This window comes from Uloborus diversus, chromosome 7 (genome assembly GCF_026930045.1).
Source record: "Uloborus diversus isolate 005 chromosome 7, Udiv.v.3.1, whole genome shotgun sequence".
In the NCBI taxonomy this organism is placed as follows: Eukaryota; Metazoa; Arthropoda; class Arachnida; order Araneae; family Uloboridae; genus Uloborus; species Uloborus diversus.
The window spans coordinates 119,947,388-119,959,888 of NC_072737.1; positions in this window are offsets into that span (position 1 = coordinate 119,947,388).

The following is a 12,501-nucleotide window of genomic DNA, read 5'->3' on the forward strand; positions in this document are numbered from 1 at the left end:
TCCGGTAGTCTCGTGGACAGCACTGCGGTAGGCCAGCAGGAACAAAGGTAGCTTCTTGTCCCAATCCTGTTGATTTCTGGATACCATAAGTGAGAGATTATTCAGGATTGTGCGGTTAAATCTCTCCACCATGCCGTCCGATTGTGGGTGTAGTGGTGTTGTCCTAGTTTTCTCAATTCCGAGAATTTGACATAGGCCCTTAAACACAGCAGAGATGAAATTCCTCCCTTGATCGGAATGAATCTGCAAAGGCGTTCCATATCTCGAGATCCAGTGTTGGACTAGAGTCTCTGCTACGGTGGTAGCCTCTTGATCTGGAATGGGATATGCTTCCGGCCATTTGGTGAAGTAGTCGATGGAAACAAGAATGTATTTGTTCCCATCAGCAGTTCTTGGTAGAGGACCCAGGATGTCGATCCCAATTCGTTCGAAAGGAGCTCCAACGTTGTACAGATGTAGCTTCCCTCTGCTTCTCTTCTTCGGTCCTTTACGAGCAGCACAGGCGTCACAAGAATGGCACCACTTCTCCACGTCATCCTTCGCCTTGCTCCAGAAGAAGCGCTCCCGAACTTTATTGAGGGTTTTCAACACACCAAAATGTCCTCCAGTCGCACTACTATGTATTTCTTTCAGAACATCTGAAATCCTTGATCGGGGAAGTAGTAACTGCCACCTAGATGTTTTGCCGTCGTCAGATTCCCATTTTCGGTGTAGCACGCCGTTCCGTAAATGGAGTGAGTTCCATAAAGCCCAGTATCTTTTTGTTGCAGGACTGAAGATGGAAACGTCCTGCCAGCTAGGTCGCCGACTGTCACTTTCCATGAACTCCAAAATTGGTTTTATGTCGGGGTCTTCAAGTTGATATTTTCGAACTTCTTCATCACTCCATGGATCAGGTTCTGATGATGTTGGAGTCACTGTCACCTGATAGGCGGTAGGGCTAGTCGTTCCATACTGTTTCTCGATTCGGGAACAATAGTGGCAGTTCTCAGGACAGGGTCTCCTTGATAAAGCGTCAGCATTACCGTGAGATAACCCTTTTCGATGCTTGATCTCCATGTCATATTCCTGGAGCCGCTGTATCCATCTGGCTATCTGGCCTTCCGGATTTTTGAAGTGCAAAAGCCAAGTTAATGAGGCATGATCTGTCCGAAGCAGAAATTTTCGGCCGTAGAGGTAATGATGGAAGTGTTCTACAGCTTTCACTATGGCCAGTAACTCCTTTCTGGTGACGCAGTAATTTCGCTCCGACTTTGATAAGCATTTGCTCCAGTAAGCGATGACATGTTCATTTCCGTCAATTTCTTGGGATAAAACAGCTCCGATGCCCTCGTGGCTCGCATCAGTGTCTAGGATGAAGGATTTTTCAGGCTGAGGATAGGCGAGGATAGGCGTTGATGTTAAAAGCCTCCTTCAGTCGTAGAAATGCATCTTCGCATTCTTTGGACCATTCAAACTTTTGCTTGCTCTCCGTCAGCTTATGCAAAGGTCGTGCAATGTTGGAAAAACCCTTCACAAACTTCCTGTAGTACGTGCAGAGCCCCAGGAAACTTCGCAGCTGATGGATGTTTTCGGGACGACTCCAACTCTTGACCGCGGATACCTTTTCCGGATCGGTTTGTACACCCTCAGAAGAGATGATGTGACCAAGGTAGTTCACTTCCCGGCGGAACAAATTACATTTGGACGGGCTTAACTTCAGATTGGCTTCCTTAAGCTTTTGCAGCACCTTCCTAAGATTTGCCAGATGTTCTTCGAAACTGCGTCCCACGATGATGATATCGTCTAAGTAGACCAGACAGGATTCGTAGGGAAGTCCTCTTAACAACTGTCCTTGTCCAGTTGTAAATGCTGTCTTCTCTCGGTCATCAGGGTGTATCTCAACCTGCCAGTAGCCGCTCTTCAAGTCCAGGGTCGAAAACCACTTGTGTCCGGAAAGAGTGTCCAAGGTGTCGTCTATCCGTGGAAGAGGGTAACTGTCTTTCTTGGTGATTTCATTCAGCCGTCGGTAATCGACACAAAATCTGGTGGAGCCATCTTTCTTTCGGACTAAGACGATGGGAGAAGCCCAGGGACTGGATGTAGGTTCGATTACATCATTCTCCTTCATCTCTTTCAGGAGGGTCTCAACCTCTTCCTTCTTGGCGAACGGTAGTCGTCTTGGATGCTGTTTAATAGGGAGGTGTTCTCCAGTGTAAATCCTATGCTGCGTTAAATTCGTACGGCCAACATCCTCCGATGTAGATGAAAACAGATGCTTGAAGTCGTCCACCAATTGTCCCGCAGCAGTTCTTTGATCTTTCGATAATGGCGCACTCCCAATTAACTTCGACGTCAAGGACTCAGAAGACACAGTCTCAGGGGAATTGATTCTTCTAATGATGCAGTTTACTGGAGTACAAGTTGCCAACACTTCACCTTTTCGGATATTCCTTGGCCTTTCACTCACGTTGGCGACTCTCACAGGAATTACATCCTTAGAAAGGTCCACAAGCGTAGATGCTACCAGTACTCCTTTTAGGCTATTGCTTAGGTTAGGGTATTCAATGAGTCCAAATCGAAAACTATTGCTTTCTTCAAGGGAGCCAGGTATTAATGATTCTGACCTTGAGGGAATCGATAAATCTGTTTGAGCTATTATTTGATGAGCGGATTTTACATCACTCTCTGCAGGGAAAACGGCTATGTCTTCTCTCATCGAGTGCAGCTCATTAGTCTTGAAGTCGAGAGTGAAGTCATATTTCTTCAAAAAGTCCAATCCGAGAATGAAGGGGTCTGTGATATTAGCGACGAATGCCGTATGATGGTAGGTGGCATTCCCAAACACTATTTCCAAGTCCACTTTACCGTCAATCTCAATTTTGTCACCTGTCACAGTCTGGAGACTTACGCGTGGCGATGTCCACAGCAGTTTCAATCCAAATTCACGAGCCACATCTGTCCTAATGATTGTCACATTGGCTCCAGTGTCAACAATCAGTCTGCAGGGGTTCCCATTTACATGTGCGTAAATGAAAAGTCCATCACTGCCACTACTAGAAGAGGAAATCTGCAGAGCTTTAGTGGTGGTGATTTCCTTCCCTCGCGTAGCTTGGCGAGCCGGACAACTCCTTCGCAGGTGTCCTTCACTACCGCATTTCCAGCACTTCTGCTCTTGTTTCTTTTGGGCTGTTATGCTGCTCAAATGTCTTGTCAAGTCACCGAGTTGTCTCTCAAGTTCAGCGAGGTGGGACGACCTGGAATCAGACTCATCAGCTTCCTGAGTCCGGATTAGATGGCGATCCACACGGGTTGCTTCTTGGGCGGCCTCGTATCTCATCGCATACACAACGGCCGAATTCAGGTCTTTGACATCCGCCATCCGTAGAGCTTTCTGGATTTCCGGATCTCGAACCCCGTCGATGTAGTAGTTGAGTGCCAGGTTGTCTCGAACATCCGCAGGGCAGTCGTAAAAAGCAAGATGAGACAGTCTCTCGATGTCCACCGCAAGCTCTTGCAGGGTTTCCCCAGTTTTCTGGAAACGGGACTTCAACTGGAGTCGGCTGAAATCTTTCTGGCACTTCTCACCGAAGCGAAGCTCCAACGCAGCTGTGAGGGCGGCGAAATCCAGGCGCTGGCTGTCCGGAAGGGTCTGGAGAATGTCCGCTGCGTCACCTCTCAGGGATGCTGCAAGATGACAGGCCTTGGTAGCAGAGTCCCATCCGTTCGCTTCCGCCACTATCATGAATTGAGTTTTGTAAACCTGCCACGAAGTTTTCCCATCAAATGTGGCAAGTTTAATGGACGGTCGAGCAACCGATGTGGGAGCGCCAAACTGTACAGAGCTGCTTTCCGCGGTCGCCAATCTCCTTTCCATGTCTTTAATTATTTCTTCCTTAAATGAGGTAAATTTCTTGTCTTCTTCTTCCAACTTATTTTCCACATTGGCGATACGCTCTTCCACAGTATCAAATTTTTCTTCCAGAGCATCGACTTTATCTGCCATGGCGGTTAGTTGATTCTCCATCATGGTTTTCATCGACGTTAAGTCACTTTTCATTTCATCTTGACTTGTAGTAATTTTAGTAGTTAAATCATTATTTAACTGTTCTTGGTTAGTCGCTAATTCATTTTTTAATTGTTCTTGATTTGCAGTAAAACTTGCAGTCAAATCACTTTTTAATTGGTCTTGATTAGCCGCCATATCGTTTTTCAATTGTTCTTGATTAGCCGCCATATCATTCTTCACAGAGGTGATTGCGTCAAGAAGTTGTTTTAATTGTTCATCCATTGCGCGGGTAATCACCATAAAAATAAAGTCCAAATTTAAAAAGTCTTTATGAAAAAGAATGTCCAAAGTCACACTTACTGCAAGAAAGTCCTGAAGTAACCCCACGTTGGGCGCCAAATTGTAACGGATTCGGTGCGACTTCCACTTTCTTGAAATGAAGACACAGGAAATTTATTTACACTATGTACAGGAAAGATCTTTAACAACTGCTAAATTATTCATCAGCAATTAAGCAATTATCACACAACACCGTAAACTCAACGTTTACACACGTATTTACTTCCAAATACGAAAACAACACAGCGAAATGCCTCACTATAAACAGAGCAAATACACACTCTCAGTTCGAAATCCTCAATCGAAACTAACTGTTTATCCATCGCTAACGGCTTATATATACCGAAAAGAAATCTCTCAAATATTCCAGAAAATGCTACGACGTTCTACAACTACACTTCCATTGATAAAATCAGTGAATGAAGTAAGAAAAAAAAGAATAGGGGGTTGTATACTTGAGCCATATGTTAAGGGGTTGTATATTCATTACGGGAAACTATTTACAGGTTACGTTACTACAATAATTTCTATTTACAGGATTTGTAACAATATATATATATATATATATATATATATATATATATATATATATATATATATATATATATATATATATATATATATATATATATATATATATATATATGACTATATAAAATTTAAAACAAATTATGGACTGCATCCAGGGGCGTGCACAGAAATTTTGGGGCCCGTCACAAATGACTTTTCCAGGGCCCCCTCCATATTGTTTACCCCTATATTTATTTAAACCCTTGGTTTTAAAAATATTGGGCCCGTTTCAGACTCGGGCAAGGGCCACACACAACAGGTGTCCCTTCTCCTCTCCTCCCCCCGTACACATCTCTGACTGCATCTATTTACACTTTCAAGTAGCCGAGTTGCACTTCTTGTCTTGAATGAAATATTCAATGTCAGGAAAGGATTAAAATTTTTAAGGTTGTAAAATCTTCAACTTTTAAATCCTTTCTTGCGGTTAATATTCGTAAAAATCGTTAAAAATATTTGGAATGACAAATTGGCTCAGCAAACGACGGAAAGAATAAATAATTCTTGTTAATATTCCATGTTCAAATGATTCAGTTTATTATTCTAAATCATTTTTTGAATCTTTGTTCAATCCTCAAACGGTGTATGCTTTTTATTTATTAATTTTTTTAAAGTAGCTAAAAAGTAGCGAAGTACAAACTACTTTTGAAAAGTAGTCGCTACTTTTCAAAAGTAGTTTGTAGTTGCTACATTTTGGAAAAAGTAGTTGTAGTTGTAGTTAACTACATTTGTAATAAAGTAGTTGTAGTTGTAGTTCGCTACAAATAAAATGTAGTTTTTCCAACCACTGAGATGAATCGACTCAATAGCTACTCATGTTGGTCACTTCAGGGTTTGAGCGAGAGTATGTTTTATCAATTTCTAAGTTCTGTATTATAATTTTTTTCCCTAGAAATGATTACGCCTGACCAAGGTGTTTTTTTCTTAATTATTATTATTATCATTTGCGAAATCAGTTTGCATGAATGCGAAATAAAGATTGTGAAGGAGAAGGGAATAGAAAGTCTTCAAAGATGCAGCGCAAAACGGCAAAATGAAGAACATCAGCGTTTTTTGAAATTTTTAAAAGAAGTGACAATTCACACTGCCTGTCACAAATGCTATATCAATGAGCAATCAATCTCTTCCCTTGAAGTAATGGTTGAACCTAACATGTTAACTAAATTCCTCAAGAAAGATTACTGGCAAATTATAACAACAAGCATTGTCTTATTCAACTTCTTGAGACATATTTCGAAGAGTGGCATTGAAGCCAGGCAGACTCAAGATGATGCCGACTTACTTACTGCTCTTTCAAAGGCAAAAGAAATTGAAAAGGTTGTTATAGTGGGCGAGAGGATATAGATCTGTTGGTGCTGATGACAGCTTTAGGACAGCCTTTCAGCAACTTGTTCTTTTTAAAACCTGGAAGAAGGAATGCTTGTGATTTGTTTTTTTCCCCACTATATCTTTTAAGTTTGACCCCAGCAATATTCTTTTCATCCATGCGTTTAGTGGGTGTGATACGATTTCGGCAATCTTTGGCCAAGGCCAAATTAAGTTGTACAAAATAGTCAAAAAAAAAAAAAAACTCCTGAAATTAAGGAAGCTATTGAAGTATTTATGGACCTAATCTGTCATCATGATGCCTTAGCTCAGCTGGAGAAAATATTTTGCAAATATTATACACAGGTGACGTAAAGTTTTTTAACCTGTCTTTGGATACTTTGCAATTTAATCTTTTTATGAAACTAGTATACAGGGCTAAGATAAATCCTGCAGGGCTACCTCCAACGTGCGGGGAGGGGGGGGGATGATGCTGAACGTTATTACTCATATCGGTTCGACCACCAAATTCAAAGTTGGTTGGGCAACATAATTGAACCAGAGAAATGGGGTTGGGAACGCAGAAAGCAAGGTCTAATGCATGTTGACACGAAAATAGATTCAGTTACTCAGAATCTTTTGAAGATAGTGCCTTGTACCTGCAAGAAAAATTGTACTGGAGCCTGTTCTTGTCACAAGGCAGGTTTAAAATGCTCCAGCACGTGCAAACACTGCAGACTGCAGTGGCACAAATTGTGAAAATGTTACAGAAATTTCATCTTTGGATGAGACTTTTGAAGAAGATTTGTTCCAGGAGCTTTTAGAATTACCGCAACAAGGAGATGAACAATTAAAGAACCACAGCTTCTTTCTACCCCCTACAGATTCTGAACCGGGAGAACCTGGACCTTCAAAACGGCTTCGAAGAAGATACACAGCGTATTCTGTTGTCCTTTCTCTATTTGCTTTAAGGTCGAATGAATCTCTCTGTAATTTAGATCTGTATTATTCTGTCTGTAATTAATCTGTATTAAGCTTCTACAGTTTGATTTTCATTTTGAAAGGTAATTCTTTTGGGTTTTTCATGCCTCAAAAAGTCAGTTTCTGCAGAATTTTTTCAAAGTGTTCATTACGTATTACTATTGTACCTTTATTTACGCATTATTTTGTCTATTGTTTGCTTATTATCACCCTAATATTTATTCATTCACATTTATATTCGAATATTGCATTTTCGCTTGTAATAGATCGTACGAATTATGTGCTTTAAATGAATGAGAAGATTATGCAATGACTGTGTTGATTTTTTGCTTATTAGCTGCCTAATATTCATTCCTTCACATTAATATTTAAAAATCGCATCTCTGTTTGCAATAATTAGACTAGAATGTAAGAATTATATCCCTCAAATGAATGTATATATTGTGTAATCCAGTTACAAACAGCAATATATCATCTATTATTGGAGTCTGATGAAGACTACCTCTGTCAGATCAGAAAAGTTAGTTCGTGAGCAGTGGGGAAGAGTTTTTTTTATTATTATTATTGCATCGTCGTATGTGCTTTAAATGAATGTGTATTTATTTCAGTTTCATAATACATCGTTTGTTTTTGGAATCTAGTGGGAACTAATCTGTCAGCCAGAATTGCTACTCTGTGTCCAACGGGGGACGGGGGGGAGCAAAAACCTCAAACTACTCTAACTGTCAATAAACTATCTGAAACTAAAGTTTCTATTCAAGTTCTAATAGTTATGACGCCTTGCTTTCGGTGTGAAAGCTTTTTTTTTCGGAGTGGAGGAAAACTGCCTATTTTCAAAGAGCTATAGCAAGCTTGTTATTTGTGCTACAAAAAAGTTGTAAATGCAAAAGTTGTAGGAAATTTTATGTTCTTTAAACTTTACATTTAAAACTTTTTTCTAAGTTGAACCATTTCGGAGATATTTTGGAAAAAACAAAAAAAGTCATAAATTTTTGTGGTTTTTCAGCCTCCAAAAGTTCTCCCGGGGTCTTTCGTGTTGGATAACTTGGTTTTTCCATGTCGGCACCAATATGTACAAATTAAAAAAATAAAATCTTTGACCCCATTTTTTGCAAGGTAAAATGTATCTATTGACTGGACTAAAATGATTTCGAGTTTATCCGCCGAAAACTGAATATACATAAATTAAAACTTTAGCGGTAAAATAAAAACAAGTCATATCAACAATAATAATTTCACAGTTAAAACCATAGCTTCGGAGTCGGAGTCAAACTCATTTTGGGATAAAGGAGTCAGAGACGAATATCCAAGAATCAGAGTCAGTCATTTGTCCTCCGTGTATAAATTTTTGCCAAAGCTACGAAGTCGAAGTCGGGGAGTCGGAGTCCGATTAATTGTCGGGCACAGGAGTCGGATTCGGAGTCAGGTGCCCCTAAATTCTCGGAGTCTGGAGTTTGGCGTGAAGAGCTAATTCTAACAAAATTTGTTTTAAAAAAATCCGCCTTCAAGTACGGAATCTACATTGACTTTCAGTTTCCCCGTACTCGCTAATGTTAAGGGATTTGAACTGTTCAAAATTGAACAGAAAATTTTTCAAATCAAAAATATATTTTATATACAAGTTTTTCATCAAAAGCTTTTTCCTACAAAGTTTGTTTGAAGCAAATTCGCCTCACAGTTCGGAATTGCCTTGAATTTCCCCGTAGGCGCTAATGTTAAGTTTTTTTGAACTGTTCAAAATTGAACAAAAAATAGTTAAAATCAAAAAGTGAAATATGGAAATGAGGTGTCCCCGCCAAGATCTTTCGAACAAAAAAAAAATTTCGAAACGGACTATCCATTCAAAAGTTATTTGGGGGGGGGGGGGGACAGACAGACAGACCGACAGACATTTTTCCCCATCTCAATACCCTACTTGCCAATTTTTAATTTTTCAATATTTATCTAACTATTTTAGTTATTTTTGACTTTTTTTTGTTTTTCGGGATATTTTTAAGATGCATTAAGCCTTCTTCCATGCTTTTTTCTTCTTTCTCTGACTTTTACTGGGAAAGTAGGCTAAAAATTGAGAACTGAAATTTTACGTTATTTTTAAAAAAAGCTGTGTTACTGAATAAAAATACTGTTAGGATTCACAAAATTAGTGGGACATAATAGCATAAAATGAATATGGTACGTGTAGTATGTAGCAATAAAAAACGCAACATTACAATAGTACTATACAGTAGATACTGTAATTATATTCGACACCCTTTTTAACAGTTCAAATCCCTTAACATTAGCGCCTACGGGGAAACTGAAAGTCAATGTAGATTCCGTACTTGAAGGCGGATTTACTCCAAACAAATTTTGTTGGAAACAGCTCTTGGCGCCAAACTCCAGACTCCGACTCCGAGAATTTAGGAGCACCTGACTCCGACTCACTCCTGTGCCCGATAATTAATCGGACTCCGACTCCCCAACTTCGACTCTGACTTCGTAGCTTTGGCAAAAATTTATACACGGAGGACAGATGACTGACTCTGATTTTTGGATATTCGACTCCTTTATCCCAAAATGAGATTGACTCCGACTCCGCAGCTATGGTTTTAACTGCGAAATAATTATAGTTGATATGACTTGTTTTTATTTTGACGCTAAAGTTTTAATTTAGGCATTCAGTTTTCGGCGCATAAACTCGAAGTCATTCATGTTTCTACATAAAGATATACGCAGACGATTTTTTTTTTTTTTTTTTTTGACAATGAAAATTATTTTTTTAAGTTGACATTTTATTGTTGAGCAATCACGATTGCTTATTGCTTTCATTCGACTGTTTTTGGCGTGCTATCATTTTTCCCACCGGCGCGGCACCACCCTCTGCCAGCACCACCCGTCGCGTCGGCCGGCCTCACGATGCTGCTCCTCTAGCGAAAACCGTCTCCAGGTTGCGTCCATATCCTACACATACACGCATACATACACGCACCAACACACACGCACACACAAACACATACACACACATACACAAACACCGACATACACAAATACCACTATACACACACATACCCCTATACACATACACATACACACACGCATGCATACAGATACCTACACATACACACAACTGCCCACACATTCATACCTGCACACAGACACAAACACACATGCCTACACACATATACATACCCCCCCCCCACGCACACACACATACAAACACACATTCGTGATTTCGAAAAACATAATTTGAATTCAAGATGACAAAATTCAAATCAATTTTTTTTATTTATTTTGGTAATCGCATTAATTCATTTAAAAAATTATTTTTGGCAACAGGGGAAAAAGAAACGATTTTTTTATATGATGTATTTATTTTAATAAGCTTATTAATTTTAATTGTTATTTTTTCGTTTTGAAAGCTGTTAAAGATTTTTTTTAATGGAAAAAAGTGTATTAGCTGTTTTGTTTAAAAGGTGCTGTTTTTTTTTTTTTAAAGATGAGTGAGGAATATTTTATTCCTAGAAATCAGCTTAAAATATTTAAAAAATATTTTTGAAACAATTTGCAATTTTAGCTATTTTTGAGAATATTGATCAGGTACTAGAAAGTAGTATGGGTATATGGGAAAGTAGGTTCTTTTAGTTCTAGACAGAACTTCTTGTTAGTTGTTCAAGCATATCGAAAATCTTTTCATTTCTTTAGTTTTCAGAGTAAATTCCTATTCAGAGTCACAACTGACTACAACTGTATTGATGTCGAGGACTGCATACTAAGTGCCTTGCCTCCATTATTTTATATACCAATAGATAGCAGCACCATCACCGGATCGAACAGTTAATGAGAATTTAGAACTAGTCCAGGAGCTAATAGCTACCTAGTACTAGCACCCCCAGAGGTATCGTTTCACTTGGAGGACATTGAGACCACGAGCATATTTAACGTCGCCCAGTCCCCTTTAATGACGACGGTGGGTTTTCGGCCATCGAGGTTCGAACTCAGGACCCTCCGGCCCCGAATCTGACACTCAACCGATCGGGCTACCACGGCCCTTAGTTTTCAGAGACTTCCTAATTTTCCTTCCATTTTCGAACTTTAGATAAACAGCCGCTTGTGTGAAATTTTGTTTAATCATTTCATATTTAGAATGAAAAAAGATGCGTAGTGAAGATTTGTAAATTAACAAAGCGATGTTTCGGTTGGGGAACTTCCGCTTTCAGTGAGGCTAAAGGGAAAGTCCATTCACGAAACTAATATTTAGTAGACCAGTATTGAAATGGATACTTAACCCCCGCGATTCCAATCCGAAAATTTTCGTGTTAAAGGGGTGAGGAACTCGCGTTAGCTCCAAAATGCATTACTCGAAAAAAGCTCGCTTTATAAATATTTCGTGTCGCTGTCGCGCGAGTTCACTGTAGTTTAAAATTTCACATTGAAGTAAAGTAAGCATTCTTAGTTATTTTATCCTGGTGTGCTAATTCTACATTAGCTACCAGTTTGTTTGGCTCTCTTAACTCCTTTATGAGGTTTTCCCGCCTCCAGCTCAGTTAATTCCTATTCTGGGCTGCTGAATGCTAAAAACCACGAAACTGCAGATCTTTTATGAAATGACTGAGCTGACGGTGTATTTTATGTATTGTTAGTTATGTTTCATATATCCTCATATATATAATAGCGAATGATCGAGTAACGCTCCTGACATCATCAACAATGAAACGCACACCACGGCATTATAATTTGAAAATATTTTTTGGTAATGTTTGTAGCAGAGAAAAGCTATATTTCGACAAGGCCGAACTGGATCCAGTAACTTAACAGTTTTGCTGGTAAGACATATTTAAGGAGATGGAAGAAACGAAAAAGTGGGCACCAAATTAACGCCATGGGCCGTGGTAGCCCGATCGGAAGAGTGTCGGATTTGGGGCCGGAGGGTCCTGGGTTCGAACTTCGATGGTCGAAGACCCACCGTCGTCATTAAAGGGGACTGGGCGACGCTAAATATGCTCGTGGTCTCAATGTCCTCCAAGTGAAACGATACCTCTGGGGGTGCTAGTACTAGGTAGCTATTAGCTCCTGGACTAGTTTTAAATTCTCATTAACTGTTCGATCCGGTGATGGTGCTGCCATCTATTGGTAGATAAAATAATGGAGGCAAGGCACTTAGTATGCAGTCCTCGACATAAATACAGTTGTAGTCAGTTGTGACTCTGAATAGGAATAGGAATAGGAAAATTAACACTATCTCAGGGGTGCCCACAAGGGGGGATTATGGCGCAAGTTGCGCCATCAAAATTTTTAGGGGGGATTTTTTTTTTCCAGAGGGTTTTTTTTCTTTAGAACATGAA